Source organism: Canis aureus, chromosome 34, assembly GCF_053574225.1.
Source record: "Canis aureus isolate CA01 chromosome 34, VMU_Caureus_v.1.0, whole genome shotgun sequence".
Classification (NCBI taxonomy): Eukaryota; Metazoa; Chordata; class Mammalia; order Carnivora; family Canidae; genus Canis; species Canis aureus.
Genome location: NC_135644.1, coordinates 1,238,155 through 1,256,757, shown reverse-complemented (window position 1 = coordinate 1,256,757; position 18,603 = coordinate 1,238,155). Strand labels below are relative to the sequence as shown.

The 18,603-nt window shown below is 39.1% G+C and overlaps 1 long non-coding RNA gene across 5 annotated transcripts in view; it reads left to right on the top strand.

Annotated features, from left to right (window-relative positions):
- Positions 1 to 18,603, top strand: part of LOC144304957 (uncharacterized) — a 69,223-nt gene that overhangs the window by 2,557 nt on the left and 48,063 nt on the right. Inside the window, exon 1 of one of the 5 annotated variants that reach the window (XR_013371967.1) lies at positions 15,550 to 16,711. The exons of 3 other annotated variants lie outside the window; for them this stretch is intronic. This is a non-coding gene — a long non-coding RNA (uncharacterized LOC144304957). Of the gene's footprint in view, positions 1 to 15,549; positions 16,712 to 18,603 lie in introns of those variants that run through there. One more of the 5 variants, XR_013371969.1, reaches the window with a different exon arrangement.

The following is an 18,603-nucleotide window of genomic DNA, read 5'->3' as shown; positions in this document are numbered from 1 at the left end:
GAGGGCAGCCGGGTGAGGGCCGCGGGGCTCAGCGGGTCCTGGCCTAGTGGAGTGTGGGGCGCAGGGGTGAAGGCGGAAGGGGGTGACCCGGGAGGCTGCGGGCGGAAGTGCAGGCCTCAGGGCCTGGGGAGGCGGAGGCCGTAGGTCCTGGGTCCTGCGAGGGCGGCCGAGGGCGCCGGATGGAGGCCGCGGGGCCCCGAGGGGCGGCCTGGGCCGGGTGCAGGGGAGGATGCTGCGAGCTCTCATGGCAAGGACAACGGCCGCGTTCTTTCTCTGGGCTGCCTGTATGTCTATGCGGACGCGGAGGAGAAGGTGGACGTCCCTGCGTTACTGGGACAAGCGGTTCGCGGTGTGTGTCAGGTCGTTAGGCTGCGCGCTTCCAGTTTACACACTTAGATCTCAAAAATCCAGTGATAAATATGTGAATAGTGATTAACATTCTATGTAGAACAGGTTTGCATTTGGAATGGTCACTGACATTTAGTTAAAATATGTTGTTTAATCCCGACCCTGGTTTTGGGCCTAGTTACTTCTCACTGTGCTAATAATTGGAAAATGCTTTGAGTAGTTTTGACAAAGCAGTATTTTCTTCGTCGGTGCCAAGAAAAATATTAACTTATTTTATAGTTTAGAGTAAGAAAAATTTTAACTTCTTGTACAGTTTAGAGTAAATGTGTTTATTGAAGTTGTAAGGAGACGTTAGTGACGTGTCCAGTTTACACTGAAGCTGTGACGTTACTTCAGACTCTCCGGCTGCGGCCCGGCAGACTAGATGTGTGCAAGGTCTTCGTGCAGTATGAATGCTCACGTTTTTTTTTTTTTTGTTTGTTTGTTTGTTTTTGTTTTTAAGGTTTTATTTATTCATGAGAGAGACACAGAGGAGCAGAGACACAGGCAGAGGGAGAAGCAGGCCCCATGCAGGGAGCCGGAGTCGGGACTCGATCCCAGGTCCCCAGGGTCACGGGGTCACGCCCTGGGCTGGAGGCAGGCACCAAACCACTGAGCCACCCGGGCGTCCCGATGGTCACATTTGTATTATGTCTCCTATTGCCCATGGGTTTTAAGGCTATTTAAGTAACGTCATCTAGTGTCAGCCTCAGCTGAGTAAATGAAATGTCAAATTTCAATTTTAAATTGAGATCCATCTTCCATGAGAAAAAAAGACTATTATAAATAATTCCAAGAGTAAATTCCAGGAGTAAAAGTATCAAAATATTCATCGTACGGAATCATTGTAGACATGGTTTAAAATAAAATGCTAATGAATCATAGCTTCCTTTCTCTACTATCGTCTGGAAATGAAAACTGAAAGCAAATTTTTTTTTAATTAAAATTTATAGCTATTTCTTTATTGTAACTTAGTTGGGAGCAAGTTAAAATCTTGAGGTAAATATCAAAATGTAATCAATGTCTTGGCTTTATATCTACCAGATATGTCACATTTGCATTGTTCTCTTCATTTCAAAGTCATCACTAAATTTTTAGACAAGTAGTCATTTTAATAAAAAGTAATTACACCGTTATGAATAATCACAAGAAATGTAATTATAATTGGAATTACTTAATTTATCATATTGATTTTAAAGCTGTAGCAACAGGGATCCCTGGGTGGTTCAGTGGTTTGGCACCTGCCTTCGGCCCAGGGCGCGATCCTGGAGTCCCGGGATCGAGTCCCACGTCGGGCTCCCTGCATGGAGCCTGCTTCTCCCTCTGCCTGTGTCTCTGCCTCTCTCTCTCTCTGTCTCTCATAAATACATAAATAAATAATCTTAAAAAAAATAATAAAGCTGTAGCACCGTCGTTCTGTGCGGTCCAGTGGAGTCCCCCAGGGCAGGGATGGTCACAGCCAGTGGTGCTTGAACCTGGTAGGGAGCAAGGTGATCCCTCTCTCCCGCAAGCCACTTTTATTATGCGCCTTTTGTTTATTCGGTGCACATCCAGTGGCATCAGTTTGGTGCCCGCACAGTGGAGATAGCCTCTGTGACAGGACAGGGACGGAGGGTGGCGAGTGGACAGGCTGGTCTCCCCGGGTGCCTGCTGGGCGCCTATCCGGCCCACTTGGCCCGATGGGGGGTGTGGGGGGTGGGTGGGGGGGTGGGGCCTCAGGTGCAGGTGCGCAGGTAGGCCTCTAAGGTCTCAGCATGGGAAGGGGGTCCTTCAGGAGGACAGACAGCAGCAGGGAAGGCCCCGCAGGAAGGGCAGGGCCTCCTCCGTGGGTCCCCGGCCCCCCTGGCCCCTTGGCTGCCGGCCCCCCCTCCCCGTGGAGCACCTGCCGTGCCCCCTGCCCCGGGTGTCCCGCCAGTACAAGCAATACAGCACTTACTTGTATTTTCGTTTATCCCACGCAGGTTGGGGGGACACAAAGGCCGGCGCCCGGGTCATCCGATCGCCTGCGGCCTAGAGCTGCTGGAGGCTTCCTCCAAAAGCTCGCCAGAGGCAGAAGGATGACGCGCATTTCAAATTTTTACCCGCAAAAGAGGTGAAACTATTAGAATCTCTGTGAAAAGGCTAGGTTGGGAGAGGGACTCGAGCTGTTTGCTAGTGAAAGGTTAAGAATTTATTTTTAGATTCAAACGGATGATGCTGTTTTTGACCCCAATTAATGGGGCCGGAATATGGCCAGCCAAGAGTGGCCTGCGTTTCTTGGTCGTGGCGCATGTCACCGACAGCTGTGCCGGTGGCCGGGGCGTCAGTTACTGGCGGCAGCGTGGGCCGCGCCGTGAGTGGGAAGTGGGCTCCAGACACGACCGATCTGCAGTGGCAGCGCGTTGCTGATGAGCGGCCAAGAGCGACCCGGTTATTGGCCTCCGAGAAATCTGTTTCTTAAATGTTTTGGTCAATTTATAGAGAGATGCTAAAGGCTTCGCATAAGCTACGTATTACATAGGTTGGATTTATTAGCTAAATCCAGTGATTTCAGGCATGATGAGGAAAATACAATTTGTGGTGTGAAAATATTTGTCTCCTCTATTTAGGACTGTTTTTTATGGTGTCAGGTCCCCTGTTAGACTAAGGAACAGGACTCAGAAGCTGAGAGTATTGGAATTGAGCGCTGTCACATTCAGATGAAAAATAAAACAGATATGCATTTTCTTTTATAATGTCTGTCTTTCTATTAACAAGGACACATCAGGGCAGCCCCGGGGGTCAGCGGTTTAGTGCCGCCTGCAGCCCAGGGCGTGACCCTGGCGACCCGAGATCCAGTCCTGTGTCAGGCTCCTTGCATGGGGCCTGCTTCTCCCTCTGCCTCTGTCTCTGCCTCTCTCTCTGCCTCTCTCTCTCTCTCTCCGTGTTTCTCATGATCAAATAAATAAAATATTAAAAAAAAAAAGAACAAGGACTCATCATACTTAGGCTATTCTAGACTAAGCCTGAAAAAAGTATAGGCAGGCAGATGTGCAAAAAAAGAGTCAAATTACATTTTCCATCATCTACAGTTCTTTTCCTTAATACAGTAAAATTGTATATTTAATGTATGGAAAGTCACTGTCATTTCATCTTTACTCATTCCCGTATATAGTAAAATTATTAAATATTTGTTATCAAGGATTAAAGTACATAAACTACTTAAATTCTGTATACTTACTTTTTATCATGTAATTAAACATATACATATATTACTAGGAATAAATCTTACATATTGAAAATATAAAGATATTCATAATATCAGCCCCTGCATCTAATTCTAACGATAGAAAAATTAATGGAGAGATACCAGAGAACATCAATGTCATAATTTAAAATCTTCTGTAATGTATTAATGAGGGTGTATGTATAAACAAACACACATAACATGGAATTATGAATCCAAGAAACAATATATGTCCATATTATTTTCAAATATATTTGAAATATTTATAGCATTTAACATAGAAGTCAGCAGGGAATCTGAATACATTAAAAATATGTTACATTTTCTGGAAAATGCATTTTCTGGAAAAAGGCAATAAAAAGATGAACTAAATACACATAGTTTATTTTCCATTGGAAGTGAAAACATATATTTTTGAATACATATCTTTAGTTAAAGAGAAAACAATAGAAATAATAAGCTATTTAAATTGAATGAATTAAAACGTAGTAAATAGCAAAATGCATATAACAAGCCAATACAGTTCTCTGAGAATAACATATATTCTGAAATTAGGAAGCTCAAAAATAACCAGAATTTAAAAACAAACTCAAAAGACTAGAAGGAAAATAATAAAAAAAGATAAAGGGTAATTGATAAAAATTAGAAAGCTTTGGTTCATAAAACCAAATGATTGGTGACATTGTATACACTGCCATAGGCCATACACAACTTTGTGCGATACATTACCTTGTAGAAGGTCAGTAGTATTCCCTTTCCCTGATACCAAAACCAGACAAGCACACAAGAGAAAGGCAGACTGATTTTATTTTTGAAAATAGGGACAAAAATCATACGTGATTTAGTAACTTTTCCTGTATCTCTCCTTCTCCGTCTCCTTGGGCTGTCGGGTTAGTGAGGGCATGTTCCTCTCACAGCAGAAGTAGAGTACATGACGGCAAGTGAAAACAATAAATCTTAGTGTTTAGGCTCCAACACGGTAGAGACTAATTTCCCCCTACGTACTATTGGTCAAAACCATCAAAACAAAAGCAAACACAAACAAACCCTAGTGGCATGCCTAGCCCAAAGTCGGGAGGTAGGGACATACATTTCTCCGTAATGAGGCCATGGAAGCTGGATGGATGGAGAATGGAAAGATCATGCCGACTAATCCCTTTGGTTACTGAGCCGCATCATTAGAAAATAACCTACATTAACAGATGGGAATAGAAAAGCATATATCCAACTAAATAAATGTTCAAAAAGCATTCGCTAACATTTAACCTGCATTTATAACAAATTCTTAACACATCAGGAATTGAAACACACATTGAAAATGGTGCCTACCAGGAATCCACCCTTGGATAGCCGACTTGATGTTGACGGATTAGAAACATTCCCATTAAACTTAAGAAGAAAGGCAGGGATATTGGCTATAACAGCATTAACATTTTACCAGAGTTCGGCCAATACCATAAAAATAGAAAAAAAACAAACAAGAGCTTGAGGACTATGTAATAATGACAGAGCGAGACAGAGGTGCAGTGACTGACGCTGACGCCAAACAGCTGAGACCATTGCAAGCCTCAGATCTCCCCAGTGGGGTAAAGGAAACTGTGGGACCTGCCCTCCAGCTCCGCCACTTTCTCTGGACGATTCTGCTTCCTTCCTTCGTGCTTTACGTGCGTTAGGCCCGGATAAACATTCTGCGCACATTCTGCCTCGGAGTATGTTTCACAGAGAACAGTACCTGCCACACACCGTGGACCAAATTCATACCATATCTGGGATTATTCTCTTAGCTTGAGGACGAGAGAAATAAGATACACAAGGTCTTGGGAAAGGCCAGGCCATTTAACCCTGTCTTTCATGAGCTAAATGATAGGATGTGAAGCCTGATGAAGAGTCCTAGTGGTTAATTCTTTGTTCCCCTTAGAAGTCTTCACCATTTTTAATCGCTTCAAAAAAATGTCATTGATGGACAGAACTAACAGAAAACTGTATTTGTTATTATGTATTTTACTTGCATCAAAAGTCTTAGAATAATTTCCTTAATCGGATTTTTTTTTGTTTTTTTGCCAAAGTTAACTTAGAAAATGGAGAACCTAATTAAAACTTTAAGTATGGAATAGCTATACTTGAGGTGTTATTTCTGTTTCCTTTGGAAGAAAGAGTTCCAATTTTTTGGTCTAGTCTAGAATTAAAATACGCTTCCCATGGTCTGATTTATAGTTTTCTTCTGTATGTTCCTCCCCCATTTTAATAACAAGGGATAAACATAAAAAACTCATTCAGTAGAGGGCTTTTTCATTAGCCTGAGGAATGTGTGACTGGGTATACTGACTGGGTTCAGATATATTAACAGACGTCTTCCAAGTTTCATTAAGCTGAGAAATAGAACACTAGTATAACCTTCCATCTCCTAGAGTAGTTTTCACCAGTCACTAAACTATTTAATAATCTGGCACACATTCCTTTTATCAGTAATATGTCCAGAGTTACAACCCAGCACCAAGCTAATTCAATCTTGAAGAATTTTTAAGAATTACTGTTAATTTCAAGACACTACTGCTTTATATCAAGCTTCTCTATGAAATAGCTGTGGATTTGGAATTAGGCCATTTGAGTCTATATCCTATTTCTTATCTTTACTAGGCAATGTGATTTTTGATAACTCATGGAATCTATCCTTATTTAAATCTGCCTCGTTATAAAGAGTATTTTCGGTTTATACAAAACAAAATAAATATAAGGTATATAAATCTAGCTATTATATATTAATAGCTATATATATTTTATATATAAAATAAGCTAAACAGTAGATTTATTTTTTAAATGATTGCAATAATTATGTGCATTACCGTGGAAAAATAACCAGATCTATAAAATGTCAGTTATAGCAGTACCCGTATCATTGAGCTGTGGCAAGGATTAAATGGAAAAGACAAATAACAACATTACGTTACACTGGTGCTCAGTAAAAGTTACCTATCATTAGTGTGATCTTGTAAGGGGTAGGGGAGTGTCTATCTTACAGAATGAGTAAATGACTCCATTTCAGTTGTCAGTAACCATCAGCTTCTCCCCCCACCCCCACCAAATGAGGGATAAGACAAACGTAGAAGAGTAAACGTGATGAAAGGAAATTTAATGCACAAAAATATATTTTTATTCAGCTGTAAATGAACAGGTACAGTTTCACCATACAATCTTTCTGTGACTTTGTCTTAGTTCATTCAGGCCACTGTAACAAGGTACCACAGACTGGGTGGCTTATGAGCAGGTCACTGCTCACAGCTCTGGAGGCTGACAGCCCGAAATCAGGCTGGCAGTAAGGTCATAAGGGCCTTGCAGGTCACAGGCTTCTCGTATCCGCGTGTTGTGGAGGGGACTAGGGAGCTTTGTGGGATCTCTTAAAAGAGCACTGACCATATTCATGGTAGTTCTACTCTCAAGAACCTCCCAAGGAGGCCCCACCTACTGATAACATTACCTCTAAGAGTTAGGATTTCAACGTATAAATTTTTTTTGGCGGGGGTTAACTCAAAAATTCAGGCCAGGGCAGACTTCTGTAAATTTAAAAAGCTGGAAAGGATGATTTCTGTTTCTTCTAGCATTCCTTGATAGGTGCACACACACGTGCGCACCTCTTTCTCTAGGAGGATATGAAAGAGATAAACAGATGCATAATTCTTAAAATTAAATGTAAAGGAGCCAGAACAGGGAAGTTACTGATTTATTTCACCAAAATAGATCTAATTTTCATTTGTATTATATTTGTATGTTTTATTTTTTCTTTAAAGATTTATTTGTTTATTTTAGAGAGAGAGCACACTCGAGTGCACATGTGTATGTGTGTGTGTGCACGTGTACAAGTGGGGGAAGGACAGAGGAGGAAGAGAGAATCTCCAACAGACTCTCCCTGCTGAGCACAGAGCTGGACACAGGGACTTGATACCACAAGCCTAAGATCGGGATAGGAGCCAAAATCAAGAGTTGAATGCCTAACGGACTGAGCCACCCAGGCACACCCCTATTTGTTTATTTTCAATAACAATAAGCTATTGGAATAAAAGTAAATGATGCTTTTTGTGTGCATCCTAGCAGAAACTGAGCTCCATTTAGCTCAACAAAAATGGAATATATTACCCTCTAAACTAGGAAAGTCATAGATGACAATAGCAATTGAGATAAGCTTTTTATTCACACTATTAAGACTTACCTGGTGTCTCGTCTTTCCTCGCCTCTACCTGTTGGCTTCTTCATTGGAGATGTGTACACAGACAACTTTAAATTGATATCCTGAGGGCACCTGGGTAGCTCAGATGGTTAAGCATCTTTGGCTTAGGTCGTGATCCTGGGGTTCTGAGATTGAGGCCCATGTTGGGCTCCCTGCTCAGTGGGGAGCTTGTTCTCCCTTTCCATGCCCTCCCACTTGTGTTCTCTTTTGTTATCTCTCTTTCTCTCTATCCTAAATAAATTGACATCCTGAATCCCTTGTCAGAGAAGAAAGGGACTTTTATTACCAAATTTTATTATGAAAAATTTGTGAGTTGGATTCCAGTGTGTCCACAAGGTCTTTGTGATGAAGGATCTTTTACTAGAGGATGGAAGTAATGGCATTAGTGGCCATTTAGGGAGTTACTGAACAATCTCTTCTGTTATGTTTTCATGGTAGCAGAATAGAATATTATTAGGAACTAGGAAGGTAAATGAGTTGCACATTCATGCACATTTCGTTAAACTGGGACACTACTAAGAATGAAGATATTTGAGAATGAAATGTTGTGACTAGAAGTTCACAACAGGACTATACAGGTCCATAAGGAAGTACAGTGACCTTTTTGACTGAAAGAGGCTGATAATTGTAGAGAACTAGAAGAAACATTTTCCACTCACTCCAAAGCAGCAATGTGGGTGCCTATTGTTAGATCTAATTTATTAAGAAAAGCTGGGAAATGTACATCTTTTGTAAATTTTAGAATTTTCTATCATTGTCAGTTGATTCCATGTTTTTCATTAACACTGCTGTGTTGACAAATCTGCATTCGGTTTGTGAGAAAGAATTTTGTTGCTCTTGGTCTAATAATGCAGACAATTAGTTGGACTCTTACTGCCTTATCTGCAAAAATATTTAATATCTCAAGTATTCCTGTATATCTCTATACTACATACATTTTAACCTGAATCATCATGTGCATATAAACTTAATTCACAGGTTGTACTGTATTATCATCTAAACTGAAGGTTGCTGACATGTCTTTCGTGAAGCAAGTTATCTCCTCAGGCAAGCATCGCTAGATACAGATGGTCAAAAATGGAGCTAAGTCTATGTGTGAATGGTGTGGGGTGTAGAATGGGCGAGGTCTAAAGGGAAATGAGGTGGTCTTTGATAACAAAGTGAGTCCAAGGTTTCTGATCTTGTGCTCTGATCTCATCCAGCTCTGCTGATATCATAACCAGAAAAGTGTGGGTGGACTATTGTAATAAAACAAAAGGGACCTCGAAATATTTAAAGCCTTCTAAAAATCATTTAGATTTTGGCACCTTTTAGATAACAAAGCCCTGGGACAGAGCTCTTTTTGTTCTGTAGAGTAGACTCCTAGAGTAGAGCATTTTACACTTCAGTTAACTCTCACAATTTATTATTCCCAAATAATATGTCTAACTGACATATCATCAAACATTTTTGAAAGGAAAAGCTAGAGGTTTATGGATGGATGATGGGGGGCATTAGAAGTCAGGTAAGCCACATACATGGATCATTTTCTGAGTATTAGAAAAAATAGCCAGGGCTCTGAGGGCAGGGGCCCATGATAGAAAGATGAGAGTGGGAGTGAAGTGCTAAGGCTGAAAATGTGACTGTTGATCTACAATTTGTTCAGCATACTGGGTGAAATCCACCCATGTATTGCTTTTGAATTACCCTTTTATATTTTTTGATGTCTTCTATATCTTTCAGGGAAATAATTGTCAATTACAAAGGCTATTGGTAGTCATTTGTTTTTTTTTTTTTTTTTTTGAGAGAGAGAGAGTGCACGTACATATGCACAAGCAGGGGAAGGGGCAAAGAGAGAGGGGGAGAGACTCTTAAGTAGGCTCCACAGTGTGGGGGCTGGATCTCATAACCCTGAGATCGTGACCTGAGGCAAGATCAAGAGTCAGATGCTTAACTGACTGAGCCAGTCAATATTTCTCATGAATATATATGCAAAAATCCTCAACAAAATATTAGCAAATTGAATCCAACAATACATTTAACATGTCATACACCACAATCAAGTGGGATTTATTTCTGAGATGCAAAGGTGGTTCAATATTTGCAAAACTGTAAACATGATATTTCACATCAATAAGAAAAAGGATAAAAACCATATGATCATTTCAGTGGGTGCAGAAGCATTCAGCAAAATATAGCATCCATTCATTATAAAAACGCTCTGAAAAGTAGGTCTAAAGGGAACATACTTCAACATAATAAAAGCCTTATATGAAAACATCATATTCACTGGTGAAGAACTGAGAGCTTTGTCCTAAGGTCAGGAATGTGACAAGGATGTTCACTCTCACGCCTTTTGTTTAACATAGTACTGGAAGTACTAACCACAGCAGTTAAACAACATAAGTAAAAGGCACCCAGATTGGTAAGAAAGAAGCAAAACTATTTGCAGTTGACATGATACTATATATATAGAAAACCATACAAATTCTACCAAAAAAGTACTAGGACTGACAAATGAATTCAGTAAAGTCCCAGGATACAAAATCAATGTATAGAAATCTGTTGCATTTCTATATGCTAATAATGAAGCATCAGACAGTGAAATTAAGAAAATCCCATTTACAGTTGCACCAAAACCAATCAAATATCTAGGAATAAACTTAACCAAAGATGTGAAAGATCTGCACTCTGAAAACAATAAAATGCTGATGAAAGAAATTCAAGACTACACAAAGAAATGGAAAAATATTTCATCTCATGGTTTGGAAGAACAAATATTGTTAAAATGTCTATACTACCCAAAACAATCTACACATTTAATGCAATCTCTATCAAAATACTAATAACATTTTTCAGAGATCTAGAACAAACTCCTAAAATTTGTATGGAACCTCAAAAGACCTTGAATGGCTAAAGCAATCTTGCAAAAGAAAAAACAAAACTGGAGGTAATCACAATTCCATATTTCAAGTTTTATTACCAAGCAATAGTAATTAAAATGGTATGGTAGTGGCATAAAAATAGACACATAGATCAATGGAATAGAATAGAAAAACCCAGAAATAAATGCACCATTATATGGCAATCTTCAACAAAGAAAGAGTGGATATAATGAGAAGAAGATAATCTCTTCAACAAATGATACTGGGAAAACTGGACAGCTACATGCAAAAGAATGAAACCGTACCTCTTTCACTCTACACAAAAACAAACTCAAATTGGATTAAAGACCTAAAACCATAAAAATACTCAGTAAGAGCATAGGCAGTAATTTCTCTGATGTGTGATGTTTGTCTTCTGAAGCAAAGGAAACAAAAGCAAAAATAAACTTTTGGGACTACTTCAAAATAAAAAAGCTTCTGCACAAGGAAGAAAACAATCGACAAAAACCAACATATTGAATGGGAGAAGATATTTAGAAATGACATATCCAATAAAGGGTTAATATCTATATAAAGAACTAATACAACTTAAGACCCAAAAGACAAATAATGCAGTTCAAACGTAGAAGATTTTTCCAAAAAATACATACAGATGGCCAACAAACAACATTAAAAAATGCTCATCACTCATCATCAGGGAAATGCAAATCAAAACTAGAATGAGATACCACCTCACACCTGTCAGAATGGGTAAAATAAAAAACACAAGAAACAAGTGTCAATAAGGATGTGGAGTAAAAGAAACCCTTGTGTATTCTTGGTGGGAATGCAAGTGGGTGCAGCCACTCTGGAAAACTGTGGAGGTTCCTCAAGTTTTTAAAAATATTATTCATTTTTATGGGTGTCTGTTTTCAGTAACAAGTAACTTTTGTAATTTATTACATTTTATCTTTATATTTCTATTAGTGCTATATTCACATTAAATATAAGTACTTACAACTTAGTTTCTTTTAATTTTTCATAGATATATCCTCTCTTGTTAGCTTAATTTAGTATTTAAATATATAATTTTGCTTCCATTAAAAAAGTATTCAGTTACCGGTAGAGTTTTATGAATTGCATCTTGCTCATGAAAGAAGTTTGGATAAAAGTAAATTGTGTACATAATCGAGAGTCTGTAAGCATCACACAATTTTGCTCTAATATTAATTAGAAAAGGACAAATGATGACTGACGGACTCAGAGATGCTCAACACTTGCCCCCAGAGTTCTTGAGCAAAGATCCCTGTGACTAAATTGGATGTGGAAACTGCTAGACACTGGGCCTAGGGATGAAGTGATGAAGACTGAGCGACAAGCATTTCAGAGGCAAGAAGTAAATGAAGAGATGAGCCAATACTGGTTGGATGTCTTTGGCTTTTGCTGTGATGCAAGCTCCAAGAACTTCTTCATAGTCATGGCCATAACTGATTAAGGAATCCTAATAGAGACAGAGGTGGAATGGAATTTTAGGGTTAGAATTCATTTGCTTAGAGGATGTAAAGCAATGCAACATTTTGGGTTTTTTTTGCCTAAGTTAAGGGCATAAACATAATGTCTATTAGGATTTCATGTACATCTCTCTGTCCTTTAAAGTAGCTAACTTTTTCTGTTGTTTCTTACTTAGCTTACAAAAAGTATAGGGAATTTTTCTTTCATATTCCCAAACAGTATCAGGTCTTTGAAATGCTCTTGAGTTTAAAAAAAGCATACAACAGAATTCATGAATCAAGCAAGGTGCCCAAAAGAACATTTTTTTTCAACAGTTTTTTTTTATCATGCATATCCTAATTTTACTTACTGTTTTTTGTTGGGAGCCAAGATCATCTCTGCAAAGTCTCTGAAAAGAAGAACTAGAACAGGTCTCTGAGGCAGAACTCTGCAAAGAGTATCTAGAGCAGGGATGATAACCTTGGAGTCATCATTAGCATTCTCAGATTTTATTACTAACCCTCCAATGTATAGTGTGTTCCTTACTCAAACTCAATTTTATGCATCATTGTAGTACCATTGTTACACAACTTTTGAGTTGCATTTAAAAATGTCAATAAGCTGAAGTAAGCTGTATTTCCAGATAGATGAGTAAATAGATGAATTCATTACTATTAATTTGAAGAGTCAGGCTGGTTAGGCATGAGGTAATGAGATGCACTGTAGTTTCAAACAATTTAAAAGAAATTAGAGAAAGGCTGGCTGTGGACCTTAGGAGCTAGCTGGGAAGTAAAAAACAAAACAAGGAGTAAACAATAAGCAAAGGGAGAAGGGCTCTTGCAAATACTTATTCCTTTTCTAGGATCATTATCTGAAGCAGTTAAAGGTTGTACATTTCTACAACATCTATTTATACTTCACAGATATTTTACTACATAAAGCAAAAAAAAGAAAAAGGCATAAAGTATAGAAGGGAGAAAGTAGACAGTTTTATTATCCTTATTCTCAGATAACATGATTATTGAATATCTCTAGAATCTATACATACAAAACAAGTAAAATAACTGAAATAAAAATAAGTGATCAAAAATGTTAATTAAAATTATCAAAAATAATAAAAAGTCTCAGTATATAAAGTCAGTATCAATTGTATTTCCATACATACACAATAAGTAATTGAAAATTTAAAATCATATTTATAATAGAATAAAAGGACAAATGTGACATAAGGTGTGTAAAAAAATTCCCACACTGAAAGTAGAAAACAATGCTGAAATTGTAGAAGACCTAAATAAATGGGGAAACATATTATGTTCCTAAAGTGTAATGCTTAATATTGTTAACTTGGCTGTTCTCCGTAAATTCATCAATTGATTCGATACAGCTGCCAGAAAAAGCATATCAAGATCTACTTCAGAGATGGGCAGGGTGATTGCAAATCTATGTGAAAATTCAAAGGTCCTAAACAGCTAAAGCCATCTTGAAAAAGAAGAACAAAGCTAGAGGATTGATGCCACTTGATTTTAAGATTTACTATAAAAATACAGTAATTCAAGCAGTGTATTGTAAATGTGGAGATAGACACATATAATAATGGAGCAAAATGGAGAGTCCAGAAATAAAGCAATCCAGGTATGTCTAACTCATATTCAACAAAGGCACCAGAAAAATTCGATGGGAAAAAAATTCAGTGAGAAATAGTGAATAGTAAATATCATGTGAGGAAAAAAGAAAAACCTCCAAAGCTACCTCACATGATAAACAAAAATCTATTTTGAGATGCATCATAGACCTAAATGTTGAATCTGAACCTATAAAAAAATTTGGAAAAGAAAATATAGGAGACTATCTTTATGGCCTAGAATAGGCAACATTATCTTAGAAAGGAAAGGTTGGACTTCATCAAATTAAAACTATTCTTCAGAAGACAACCTTAAGAAAACAAAGACAAATTGGAACAAAATGTTATTTATATCAAACAACTTGCATCTAAAACATATAATGAGGGATCCCTGGGTGGCGCAGCGGTTTGGCGCCTGCCTTTGGTCCAGGGCGCGATCCTGGAGACCCCGGATCGAATCCCACGTCGGGCTCCCGGTGCATGGAGCCTGCTTCTCTCTCTGCCTGTGTCTCTGCCTCTCTCTCTCTCTCTCTGAGTGTGACTATCGTAAATAAATAAATTAAAAAAAATAAATGAAAAAAAAATAAAACATATAATGAATTGTTACGACTCCAATAAAATGACACCCAATAAAAATATACAAAAAAATTGAACACGCATGTCAGAAAGATATACAGGCATCCAATAAGTATATGAAATAATACTCAGTATTATTAGTAATAAGTGAAATGAAAATATAAACCACTTTGAGATACCTCTCCATGTCTACCAGAATGGCTACATTTAAAAGGCAGTCATTTAAAAATGTAAAACAAACAAGCAAAAAAAACGCAACAAGAGCAAGTCTCAAACATTGCTGGTGGGAATGTAAATGTTGCAACCAGTTTTTTAAAAGTTTGTTGGTTTCTTATGAATTTTGACTTATATTTACCCTGTTACCCAGCAATTCGCCTCCTAACCAAGAAAAATAAAATATATATACATAAAAGGATTTGTGAACAATTTTCATAAGAGTTTAAGTTATAATAGGCCAAAACTAGAAACATCCCAAATGGCTATCAAGAGAATAATAAACAAATTGTGATGTATTCATACAATTGAATATGACTCAGCAATAAAAATTTTAAATATTCTGATATGCATAACATGATGATTGGCCGAATAAAAAACAGACATAAAAGAATACATGCTGTATGATTGCGTTTATAAGAATTTCTAAAAGAGGTCAAGTTGTTTATGGTGACTATAATTAGATCAGTGTTTGGCTCTGGTGAGGGATGACGTGAGGACAGAGATTGGAAAGCGGCATGAGGGAAGTTTCTGCAGATGGGAAGGAGCCAGTTCTGAAAGAGGTGTGGGTTAGAGGAAGTCATGCATTTGCCTGAAGTCATCCTACTGAGCACAAAAATATGTATATTTTATTATATGTACACCGTATCAATAAAAATATTAAATAATATAATGGAAGCAAGATTCAGGATTTAGGGATACCTGGGTGTCTCAGCGGTTGAGTGAGCGTCTGCCTTCAGCCCAGGGCATGACCCCGGGGTCCCGGGATCGAGTCCCACGTCGGGCTCCCTGCAAGGAGCCTGCTTCTCCCTCTACCTATGTCTCTGCCTCTCTCTCTGGGTCTCTCATGAATAAATAAATAAATAAATAAATCTTTAAAAAAAAAAGATTCAGTATATTTATAGGTAATAGCCAATCAAAAGTGCAAGTCACAAACCGAAAAACAACAAAGAAAACAACAACAAACACGCACAATTTTGTTAGAATTTCCTATCATATTTCAAAATAATTTCTATGTTAATATGTTAATTTACATTTTATCTCATTAAAATCAAAGGCAACGTATATGAGGAATCTGTAGACCGTGTACCTTCACTGTATTTCCTCTCCACTGCAGCTATAACATCTGCTCATTTTGATAATGTGTTCTCTTCTTTTTTAAAGATCTCTTTGTTTATGTAATTATGTGAGAGAGCTCTGGCAGGCTGGGGGAGCGGCGGAGGGAAAGAATCTTGAGGCCGACTCCCCACCGCGTGCAGCACTCGGGCGGGACCCATGAGATCATACCTTGAGCCCAAACCAAGAGTTTGACACTTAACTGAGTCACCAAGGCGCCCGGAGGATGGATTCTTTAAAGACAGAAATAGAAAAGTTTAAAACATAACCTTACATTAGTTTTTTTTAAGATTTATTTTAGAGAAAGAAAGAGAGAGAGAGAGAGCAAGAGAGAGAGAACACATGCACAGGGGAGGAGCGGAGGGAGAGGGCGAGAGAATCCAAGCAGACTCCATCAGGCAAGTGGTAACTTTCATGCCTTGTTGTTGGGGACAGAAATCAACCACTTTGGAAGGCCGTCTGGCGTGTAATTTCTCTTGTGCACACAGCCTGACCCAGCATTTAAATTTTTAGTTAAATTCCAGTGTAAGTGGCAAAGTTGTATAAAGAAAGATATATAAGGATATTTTTTTGCAAGCGGGATGGTGGCTCGCTTGAGGCCTGCAGCAGGCGCCCTTGTCTTTGGCTGGACATTGATGGACACGCGGTTGAGAGAAAGCCACTCCTCTTTCATTTTTTGATTTTAGCGATTTGTATCGTCTGTCTTCTTCATCTTCTGTTAGCCTGGCTAAAAGTTTATTGGGTTTTATTGATCTTTCCAAAGACCCAGTTTTTGCTTTCATTTATTTTCTCTAATGATTTCCTGTTTTCAATTTCATTGATTTCTGCTTGGACGAGAGCTGATTGGAGTTGGGTAGTTCCGTTCCCTTGGTTAGACTGGGCTCTGACAGCGCTGCAGCCGGTGAGGTGCGAGGACAGGCTCTGTCAACAATGGAGTGTTCTAGAATATTTAAAAATGGTTCCTTTCTCCCATTTCTGCGGGAAGCACAAGGGCATTTTTCTCTGGTATTTAGTGTGAGAACCTGGACGGTCTGGAGGTAAATCCTCCCAAATTGTGGAGGCTCTCCTTTGCCTGGGTGCCCTTGAATTTTCACCTCTCAGAGTCCTTCCCATTGAGCCTTCAGCAAGTGCTCCGTTGCGGTTGAGGCTTTTCGACTCCTGTTGCAGTTTCCACCTGGGAGTCTCTGTTGTGGGGAGCCACGAGTTGCTATTTTCACTTGCCTGTTTCTCCAGTCTTGGGAATTGTAGCTCCTAACCCCCCTACCTATTTTTGTCCGTCCCCTCCCCCTCCCCCACCAGCAGCCATCAGTTTGCTTCCCGTAACTATGAGTCTGTTTCTGTTTTGTCTGTTTGCTTCGTGTTTTAGATTCCACGTGTATTTGCCTTTGTCTGTCTGACTCACATTTCACTTAGCAAAATACTCTTTAGGTAAATCCATGTTGTCGCAGACGGCAAGATCTTAACCTCTTTCATGCCCGAGTAATATTCCATTATGTGTGCGTGTGTTACCACATCTTCTTTACCCACTCGTCCATCAGTGGACATTTAGTATTCCTCCTTATAGTTGGGAGTTTCTGGGGAAAAAATGCTATTCTGTAGCATATCTCCTTTATTCATAATAGGGATAACTGTTCTGTGTTGATCTGATGAAACGTTTCTTTAAGCATTTATACTTACAAATTACATTTCGACTTGATTCAAGTAATTCAACTGAGTTGAATTAATTGAACCTAATTGATGGTGCAACAAAGGAAATTAATTAGTGACATCTCAGATTGACTTATGAGACTAATAGAAAATTAAACAACCAATCGGTTTTGCTCAGTGTTATTTCCAGGAGGAAATATTTAGAGTGTGGAGGCCGAGAAAACTAAGGCCACTCCACCTCAAGTCTAGCATTAGCACAAGTACAGCCATCTCAGGCCCCCGTGAATAAGAGCTGAACTTTATAGGAAAAACCGCAGAACACCCTTGACAGAGAGTCCCATAACAGAATGAGAACAGAGCTTAATGCCCTTGACAGAAAATCCCATATCAGAATGAAAACAGAGCTCAGAACGCCCTTGACAGAGACAGAAAGTCCGGTATTGGAATGAAAACGGAGCTTAAGAAATTCCTCCCCCTCTTCTAAAAATCCCCTAGGCCAGCCCATAAAAACCCACCTGTAACCCCCCTTGGGGTCCAAGTCCCTGCTCCGCTGTGTCGGGTGCACTTGGTTGGACCCAAGCTCGAGCTTGTTAATAAACCCTCGTGTGTTTGCATCGGTGTCAGCTCCTCGGTGGTTTCTAGGATTCGCAATCTCGGGCACAACAGAGAAATCAATTACAGAGAGAATTTTGATTTTGACAGAGGTATATTCATTCACGGTATGCAAGGTCTTATAATCTGGAATAATATATGTGTATATATGCACACACGTTTTGATGTGTAGACACCTCCCACCATTTTATTTAGAACGATATGCTGTGTGTGTATATGTGTACGTGTACATGTTTGTGTTTATCCACACACACAGACATACGCACACACTACTTATTATTTCTGCAGGATCGTTCATAGTTACTCAAATGTTGGTGAAGTGTTTATTAGTATTTTTTTCTAGAAAAGGAAGAGAAGGGATCCCGGGTGGCTCAGCGGTTTAGCGCTGCCTTCAGCCCAGGGCCTGATGCTGGAAACCCGGGATCGAGTCCCATGTCGGGCTCCCTGCATGGAGCCTGCTTCTCCCTCTGCCTGTGTCTCCGCCTCTCTCTCTCTCTCTCTCTCTCTCTCTCTCTCTCTCTCTCTCTCTCTCAATGTCTATAATAAATAAATAAATAAATAAATAAATAAATAAATAAATAAATAAATAAAAAATTGAAAAGGAAGAGAAGGAAGAAGCTCTCTAGACATTCTGTTAGTTCCTTCTCCGGAGAGTTCCCATGTGGACCCT